Below are 9,991 nucleotides of genomic sequence, written 5' to 3'. Positions count from 1 at the left end.
CCAATAGATTTTGTATTCTTTTGGTCAATTGGTCACTGGAAACTTGCAATATATTTCTAGCACTAAAAAATAACTTTCAAGAGCCTCTGGTGATGTTTTATGCTCCTTTCTTATCACGCTCCTTTAAGAATAACACAAATTTGCTGCAATTTGACTTGCACTCCTGAAGTACAATTACAGACGAACGAACGACAAACTCGATAAATATTTATGCACACAACTGGAAGAGCTGAAACGCTGAAATCGAGCGTTCTGGGATACAACAATAGATAATCACAGGGTATTCTGCTATCAAATATTGCAAAGTGCAACCTGCCATCTCGTAATTAGCTCCAGACAACATTAACTAGTGCAAGGTACTTACACAACGAGAAAGCTACTTACAAACCGTGCGCTCAAGACGTGGTCTAATAATGTCCCATATTTTTGCCTTTTACACCCGAATGCCGAAATGTAACACCACCACCTACCGACGCACCCAACCTAATCCACCATTTCAATGAAAATTGCCATTCGTGGGCCCTACTGTTACGCCCTGGCACCGCTTACCTGGCATCGGAATTACCAAATTTCCACGAATTCAACCAGACACGACACTAACGCTAACCGAGTAGCAAACCGAATAGTAACACAGCACCACAACGCAGCACAGCGTTTCACTATTTTTGCCCCATTGCGGCCCGCCATTCTGCCACTTCCGAGTGCCCGCGATATGCTAAATATTGTGCCCAGCCAGCCCGTTACCAGCGAAATCTGCGCGACTTACGTTAACGCCAACACCACCCCACGAAATGGCGAACAACGGCGAGCCGATGCCAGGCGAAAGGGATAGAATCACTTTCAAGCCAACCAAACGTTCGCATCCGGAACCCGCGGACTCCCATTACGCGAAAATCGACTTTGGAGCCGGGTTTTCCCGGTCCCCGGATCAACATCGGTCATCGTGGCGGTAGCGGTGGTGTTGTTGCTGGCCAGTTTACGCCAGCAAGCGATCGCTAATGCCAGTCACGTTTAAAATTAGCTCAATTATGAAAATTTCACAAAATCCACGCCCGGATGCCCGGCCACCCGACCGCCCGGCCGCCACTTTCGAGCGGAACGCGCGGTTTCTCTTTTTTGGGTTGATATCCGCAACCTTCGCCGGTCGGTGGTCACAACATTGCCCCCGTTGGACAACGGCAGTACCATGAGCACCATTTCTGTCTGACCTGTTGTGGCTCTCGGTGGACTCGTGTCAGAACATCCTTAATGAAAGAAGGTCAAGCGGCGGAGGGAGGACAGATTGGAAATGGTGCGGTACGTGTTCGTTGTCCGAGAAGCACATGTAGACGAGGAGGAGAGTGCCGCAAATTGTTACAAAACGTCGCAAAACTCTTTTGCCCGACCTGGTACAACGACAAACGCCGGCATTCGGAAGATTATGAGCTGGCTAGCATACGATTTCCGTTTTTAACCTATTCCTTTTTTAATGTTAACAGCAACCACTACTAGCTCCGCTGAGTATGATTTGAATTTCGCTATTCGATTAACCCACCACGCGGTAACTCGGTGTCCTGTCGATCTGCGACCCGTTTGCGGATCGAACTCACAATTCCACGGATTCCAATTCCAAAAACCAACTACGGTGCGGTCTGGGGACGCACCATTCCACGAATGTCGATGCTTCCGCATTAATTGTATTGTCCGGAGTTTATCAACATTCCGCCCGGTGCCGGTACGGTATTCTACGATATTCTGCCCTGGATGCTATTTGTTGCATTCCAGCCCCCCGGGGGAAACCGATGCATGTGGTCGCGCGCGGGCACGCACTTGGACACACAGACAGGACACTTGTCGCATTCGCTGCGCAAGTGCTGCCCAGTGTTGTGCAATTTGTAAAATTCCTTCTCTTGGAGTGCCTGTCAGCCATTGGTTGGCGGGCATTGGGTTTGTCGTAGCAGTTAGTACCGCACGTCCATGGCCACCTTGGTTCTCCTCTACTTCTCCTTCAGCGGAGATCAGCTCGTGCTCGTGATGCTGGTGCATCTTGGTCGTCGCATGACGATTTCGCTCGGCCAACTGCGATGGCAATCTTTCACTCCCGATGCTTTGCATATCCTCCTGTCATTCGATTGCGCTGGCAGTACCGGGCCGTGTGTGCCTGTGTCTGTGTGCTGATAGAATGGTGATGGTTTTCGTTACACCCACCAGGAAAAGCACGCAGCAAGTGGCAGCAAAAACGATAATACTTGCTATAACAATAGCCGCCGCAACTCCCTCGTACCAAGCATACCACAATACAATACCCGGGGATCGGATCGGATCGGACCGGAAGAACTTCTTTATCCAAACGTCTGGCGCTGGGTTCTCATTGCATTTCCGATGCAGCATGATGATAGGAGCAACCGTGGGGTACTCCTCCATCTCGAAGTCAATTCCACTCTCCATCTGAAGCTGAAAGTGCGACATCCAAATGAGGGCTTCGTAATATCGCACCGCATATCACACCCGGGTGTCGGGATCGCAGGAAGCGGCAGAAAACCAATGAATGCATTCCATGCTCCTGTGTGAACTGGAATGTGTGTTACAGCGTGGCGTTGCATACCAGAACTGCATTGCAGAGCGCTCCCACGCTCCATTTCGGTGCAGGACGCTACATCTAGGTTAAGGAGGGGAGCGAGAGGTCCGGTGGAGGAAGTCATTCCAGTCCTTCTGCGCGTCGTATGATGATCAGCGGGCCCCCGTCAAGCTGTTCGACGGGACCCTTATTGGCGTTGAATTAGTTTATTTCATTCCCAGCTGGCAATCGTTGGAATTGGGTGATGGTTTTGTGGAAGTTGTAAAGAGTCTGGGAAATCTTTACAGTTGTATGGACGTATGACAAAAAAGTCTGTCCTGTTTTCACTTCAAAATAATCAAAAAATCGTCTTTTCTCCCCCCTTGCAACGGTGTTTTTGCGTTCTTTAATATCAAGCGCATCTCTTGAGCCTTTTTTGATAGTTTTATCGACAAAAATAATAAAGTTATGCACCTAAAAAGCACCAAACACTTTGATAACTGTTCAGAGAAATTTTTCAGGTCGAATGATACTTAACAGGCGGTTCAATAAGTCGTTGGCCTGAAATATAAAGGGCGACACAAATGTTTTATCCTTATGATTTTTCGATACTGCCAACCTTTAGAAAAATCCTGTAAAATTTTCAAGTCATTCTGTTTATAATTATCCAAACTATTTACGTTCAAGTGACGCAACTTTTTTGTTAAGAAAAATCATGGATTTAAAGCATGGATTATCACTGTTATTTGATGGGAAAAAATATCGTAACAGCCCAAAAATGGCTTGAAAAGTGTTATAAGAAATCTGCCCCGTCAAAATCAAGGGTTAAGTACTGGCTTGTGGAGTTTAGACGTGGCCCTAAAGACACCGACGCCCAGATCGACCAAATAAAAATTGTGTCGCCGTTTATATTTCAGGCCAACGACTTATTGAACCTGTTATCTGATCTGTTTTTTAGATTTAGGTTTTCCATCAAAAGTCAGCCAAAACATCAATATTTTGTAGGAGGGTTTTGTAATGTCTTTTAATTTAAATTCGATTTCATTGATTTTCTGTCAACACTTACCTTTTCGTATCGAGCGCCAACGCTAGCCACACGACACTATCTGCACCTTTCAGACCGATGTTTTGTATGGTTTTTTTTTTGAGGATTTTTAACCCCATCCTTCCCACGACACATAATGGCTAATGATAGGCCTCTCGTGCAACGTGAGAACTGTTATCATCCGGCACAGCCCGGACACAGACACAGTGGCCCTCTCAAATTACCTCCGTAACGCGGACGACGAACAATAAATTCACCAACCAGCCAGCCAGCCGGCCAGCCAGTGCACCCCATCGCCCAAAAGCAACGGAACGGATTGCACCGACGGTTGTGAATTTTTCATGGCATGTTTTGATGCGATGCCACCTACCAGGAAGGTGCGAAAATCGGATTCCTGCTGCTCACTACTGATGATGCTGATGCTGCTGCTGCTGCTGCTATTTCCTGTGGGCACCATTCGGCGGAAGAAAACCGGTGGCAATTGAGCAAAAACGGGAACCGAGCGGCAATTGCAACTGGACTGGCAACTGGAGGGTGGTCCGTGGTGGCCCTAGGACGTTATTTAAGGACGGAAAGGGTGGCCGCTGCTTGATGCCTCATTGTCGTGCAGGCGAAGGGTAGGAGAGGAATGCTTTGCGGGTGTTGCTGTTGAATGCCGTTTTGCGAGCGATCTCCGGTCACCGGGTGCCAACGTCGGTCGCTCGGTCGCTCGGTCCGTCGGTCCGAACGAAACAGAAATGGCATCGCATCGCAAAAGCTGTCCATCCGACTGGCTCGCTGCTCGGTGCTTCATTCCGCAGCAGCGAGCACCGAGAACCGAGCACCTTCGACAGCATAAACTGTGTTGGTTCGGAGGGAGCGGTGCCGGTGGCGCTGGCGGCGAAATATTCAAAGCGCAAGCATAATAGTGATAGAGGAATGAAGTGATAAGGATGCATATTGTCATAACAGTTTATTTCGTTGCGATAGTGAATGTCCTGCAAATGGGGGTTGTGGACGCTCGGTGCGCTCTGTGCGCTCTGTGTTGTGCAACAGGGACCGGGGGCGGTGGCTCCTTGTGGCTAGAGCGTGCACTAATGGCAAAGGCACGCCACCCATTCCTCGAGGACCTCGACCGTCGAACGCCATCAGCTTTATTTATCAAGACATGCAGCGACGGCCAACACCATCACCACCGCCACCAACATAGTCGGGAGACAATTTTTCATGCTGCACCAGCACCAGCACCATCAAGTCGATTCGAGCACAATCGAGTTCAATGCAATGCTGCCGGTGGTCGGTGGAGGACTGCTCATCAGCGGCACCATCATCCCATCCGCCCCCCCCCCTTTCTCCATTCCATCGGCACGAGATGCAAATGTGTGCCCGGAAGGGTGGGAGTGAATGAAGTTTTCGATTTATGAAATATTTCTTGGAAATTTACTGAACATATTAGAAATGCCAGCGAACGACAAAGACGATGGCGCAACAAAGGGAAGATGGGGTGGGAGGTGGAAGTGGACCCGGAAGTTGGGTGAGCGAACGTGTGTGGAATCGACAAAATCGATAACAGGGGGGGGGGGGGTGGTTTCGAGAGGGGTGAAAATTGTCCCTCACAATTCCGAGACACTCCATGGCCATGGTGAGGGGACGGAAAGTTTATTGTGCTCCGGCCATTCCTGCCAGCACTCATCTCGATCCCCGGGGGCTGGAGGGTCGCCGAGAGGGGGCTGAAGGGTTGAAGCAGCAAAAGTTTCCTGATGTGCATTAAAAGGTTTTCCATCTTCTCGCCGATGGTTCGATAATAGCGTTAGGTGATTGGTTCGGGTGCTTCGGGATGGGAAGGGGGAGAAGGGAGCTGGGTTTGGTTGATTGAGGAAGATGCTGTGCTCGCTGGAACTGTAACTGCTGGCTACGAAATGCATCTCGCATTGAACCCAGTTAGAGGAATGTGACTTCGAGTACAGTGAAGCATAGCGGATGGTAGCCGATCAATAACATTTCATTTAGTGTTGCTGTTGTTTGGAGTAGAAATGGAAATTCCAATTCTACCGCTGCGTTGGTAAAGTAGGTTGAGTGAAAAGCATTAGGAAAGCGAAAAGGGAAAGAGCCAATCGTGTTTGTGTTGGATGAATGCAGTAAAGTAAAAGGCAATATGTGCAGAAACATTGTTTTAAAAAGTATTAATCAACATAATAATTTCGTAATTTAACACTTACTATCGCTTCAAAAGCTGTACTTAATTCTTTTAATTTACACTCTTTTATCGTCTAATGCTTGGAACACCTTAAATTTGGTCGCACTCATCTACTCACTGCAGTGCCCTTAGTGGTCGCTTTGCTACTCTGTTGGTCTGTCTTTTTAAAGGTTATAGTCTTCTACACACTCACTATGAAATCTACATTTGACTGGAGTAAAAACCCACGTAAAACTGCATTTTAGCAAAAACCAGCAGACAAATTTGACTTAAGCAATCGTAGAGGGAATACAAAAGTAACGTTTTAGCTCATTTACGCAGATAAAATCGCCCGTAAACTGCTCATTTAGCAAGCGAACTGCAGTTGTGGTTTGAAAACTACGGGCCCTTTCACGATGGGAGGGTCCACTAACGGCCGTTTGTCCATGTTCATGAAAGAAGAATGTCTGAAAACGATTAATCTACCTTTTATTAAGTCTCATCAAGGTCCCGTTAAGTTCTGGCCCGACTTGGCAAGCTGCCACTACAGCACAGAGATCATAAATTGGTATCGAAACAACAGCGTTGATTTCATACCAAAATTTTTCAATCCATCAAATTTCCCACAGCATTGTCCAAAACCTTTATATTGAGCTATTATGGAATAAAAACTTAAGCAACGATGTAAAATGATAAAAAATCCAGCTGTAATGTACAAATGGTGGGAAAAATGGCCAATGAGTCGCATAAAACCAACACCTTTACCATGTGTTTAGCTTATTTCTGGCCTATTTTTGAGCTGTGTCCTGTTTTATGCGGCCAAATTTAAGGTGTTACAAGCTTTAGTATCATAACAAATGTATCAGGAATCCCGTTTCCTAAATTGCTAAAACAAATGATTGATGTAACCCCATATGTGGTGGTGGTTGTGATAAGCTGCCTTTTCATTGTTGTATTTTTTTGAAAAGCATTCATAAAACTGCATTTGAATTTGCATCTGCATCTACTTCTACCAAGCCAAGATGCCTTTAACATCATTAACTAGTCACGCGTTACTCACTATACCCCCTCACCGAAAATGAAGTGTAAACACTTCTTCAAATTTCCATCTGATTTCGCTCATCGGGATCAAGACTGCTCTGCTGGATTATGGAGCTCAGATCTTCCCGCCGAAGGTCGAATTACCAGACAATACGCCAACCAATCCCCGCTAGGCAGATAATGCCCCCCCCCCCCCACGGTGTGCCCTCAGCTGATAACCGATAATCGCGTACCTATCAGGGGGGAAGGGAGTCCGGGGCCCATTTCGCGAAGAGATTCGCGCCCCCTTAATATGCCCTTGATCCGGCCATCGATGTCGCTCATCGGCTGTGGCACAGTGACACCCAGTGACCACGACCAGTGAAGAAATCGCTCGTCAATATTTACGACCGGCCATTAACGCTGAATTTATCATTGATCATTTGCACTTCGCTGAAAGCTACTTACGGCACGCGAGCGAGCACGGAGCGCGAGCGATTCCCCTCGTGCGAGGCGCCCGCGGATCATCATCTCGGTCCGTCTCCGAATATGTCCTATCGTGCTCGATCCCGCAAAACCGCCCAGGAGCCATCAGGAGGACTCGGATGGGAACGACGTGCTTAATGCAATATTAGATTTTTATTTGACATTTCTTTTATGAGGAAATTGCCAATAAATGTGTATATTTTAATAACTAATATCGTTATCATAAAACTTATATTTTACTCCAATAAAATATTTATGCGACCACCCACCCGACCACGGCCACCGTCGTCGACGAGTGTGGCAAGCGGGCAAGCGCTTATCTTTCGCTCCATTTCGTGCCGTTTCGTTTCCTGCTACGATCATGTTGCGGTCGTGTTAGGGTCGGGAGCGGTCGGGGGAAGATTTAGATTTGATTTTCAATAGGTCGCCTCGACGGTCGGTCCCCGGAAACGGGAAGGCCAGTGTTAAGCAGCCCGGCATTCGGGCACATAATCGACCGCTCTCGCGCGCGCACACTCGGATGTTTGTTGCCCTTTTTCTTGGGCTTGGGATGGTGGTGGTGGTGGGTTCTTTTGGGTGGCCGATTGGCCGACCACCCTACCGAGGTGTTCCTGGTGAGCTGGTCAACGGCCTCGGTAGCGAAAGGGGATGGAGTTGGCTTTGGTGCGCGCGTCTTGGGATGGAGGATTGGAATTGATATGCATATGCATGGTGGTTCGTGGTGGTGGTGGTTGTGGTGGTGGTGGTGGTTGTGATAAATTCGGAACACGACCGTCTCCTGCCATTTCTGGTGCCATTTCTTTGTCGTGCCAGCCAGCCTGCCAGCCAGCCAGCCAGCCACACCAGTGGTGGTTGTTCCAACATCCAGAACCCGTGGCGGATCGGTGGTCGGTCCGCGACGGGATTCGCCGGAGAACCGGGATGCCGAATCCCTCCGACAAGTCTAAGGGTCTTGTTCTGGTGGTTCTGGGGTGGCTCAGGGAGGGGGCGCCCGTAGTTAACTATAAATTTTCCCACCGATAATGGGTTTTTCTAGATCAGGCCTTGTGTTCTCGCGCGAAATGCTCGGTCTCGGTCTCGGTCTCGGTCTGGTGCTGCTAAAACGTTTCTTCCTTTTTGGAACCATGTCTGGATGTCTCGGAAGGCACCACCACCACCACCACCACCACTATATGTTTCTGTGTACTAGTATGTGAACCCCGGCGGATTCCCTGGAAAAGGCAATTCGAATCGTGGATATCGTGGTGACGATCGTCGGCGAGTCGGATCGGGAGACCGGGGAAGGGCCCTTTGAAGTATCGGAAATAATGTTTCGCTATTTCGCCTCCCGCATGGCCCGGTTTCGAAGAAGATGTGCCACATAACAACACCTCCTTGCGATCCCTTTGATAACCCGTCGTCGTCGTCGGTTCTGCGGAGAATCTGGAGAACGTAGGAATGTAGGTCGGTCGCACTAGTGTGGTGGCCGGTGTAGGGGGAAGTTTAATGGAGAAACACGAGCGCCCGATTAAAAGCAACAAAAAAACAAACAAAAGAAACTTTTCCAACGGCTGCTGCGAGCTACGCCACGAGGTGCCCGAGCTCGGCAAATCGATCCCCGGATCCTCGCTCTCGAACTTTGATTGATTTTTGGAGCATCCTTCACGGAATAGTCGTCTTGCGTCCGCGGGAAACCAACCGACTACTGTTACGTGCCAGCAGCAGCAGTAGCAGCAGTAGTTGGAGTTGGAGCTGACGAGATTCTCACTTTAAGAGTGCTTTTACCACCATCAGTAGGACGGACGGACGGACGGAACGCATGCCGTGTGTCGTAAGCTTCCCCGGACACAAAGGCACAAGCGGAATGCATATTGGTACCAGCATCCTGCTGCCTGTCTGTATGTGTGTTTTTGTGTGTACGTGTGGTGGGTTCACACTTTCACGCGCCACAGATGACACTCGACGGGCGACGGGTCCGTTCTGGAGGCTGGAGGGAAAGCATGTTCCTATTTCACAACCAACGTGCCCAAAATCAGGACATACTCTCACTCTGATGGGTGTCTAGTGGGCGTTTTGGGTGGGAGGGAAAAGGTGAAACTTTCCTTCCCATCCACCTGAACGTAGCGATACCGATTCCGGGATATCGTCACGATGGAGAAGTAGGTTTTGGGGTTTGGTTTGGTTGGTTGGCTGGTTGGTTGGTTCCACGCGCCCGGCTTAGTGTGAACTTGATCGTCAGAGCACCGGGCCGATGGAGGTCGCCTGGCGGCGGTACACCAGTGTACTATCAGCCAGCAAGCAAGAGCAGCAACATCTCGTCGGTTGCACAAGTTTCAGGCCATCGAGTCGCTACGCGGGCTGCGGGCTGTGGTTTGTTGTTTTTGTCCTGTAGCTCACCGTCGATGGGGTATCTAGTGAACTTGGGGCCATGGAGAGAGAGACCTCACACCGGTAGTGTACCTAGAACCGGGCCCGGAAGTTCATCGGAAAGCGGCGCAACAGTGGCAGCTGACGAGAGCGAGAGAGATCACGATATAATGATGGGACCATTTTGGGGGTCGCACCTGTCTGGTCCCGGATGGCGAATGGTGGTTTCCGCTCATGAATCGGTACTCATTAGCGTTGCAGAAGTGGTTTCGTAAATATCTATATTTTGATCGATCGATGCCATCTTGAGCACCAACAGAGCACCGGGACCGAGGGACCACCTTGTGCGCCTTGATGTGGTTTGTACCACAGCGAAAGGTGGTTAACGACGTATCACGGAATC

Source organism: Anopheles aquasalis, chromosome 2 (assembly GCF_943734665.1).
Source record: "Anopheles aquasalis chromosome 2, idAnoAquaMG_Q_19, whole genome shotgun sequence".
Taxonomy (NCBI): Eukaryota; Metazoa; Arthropoda; class Insecta; order Diptera; family Culicidae; genus Anopheles; species Anopheles aquasalis.
The sequence above is the reverse complement of the archived record's forward strand: the minus strand, read 5'-3'. Positions refer to the sequence as shown.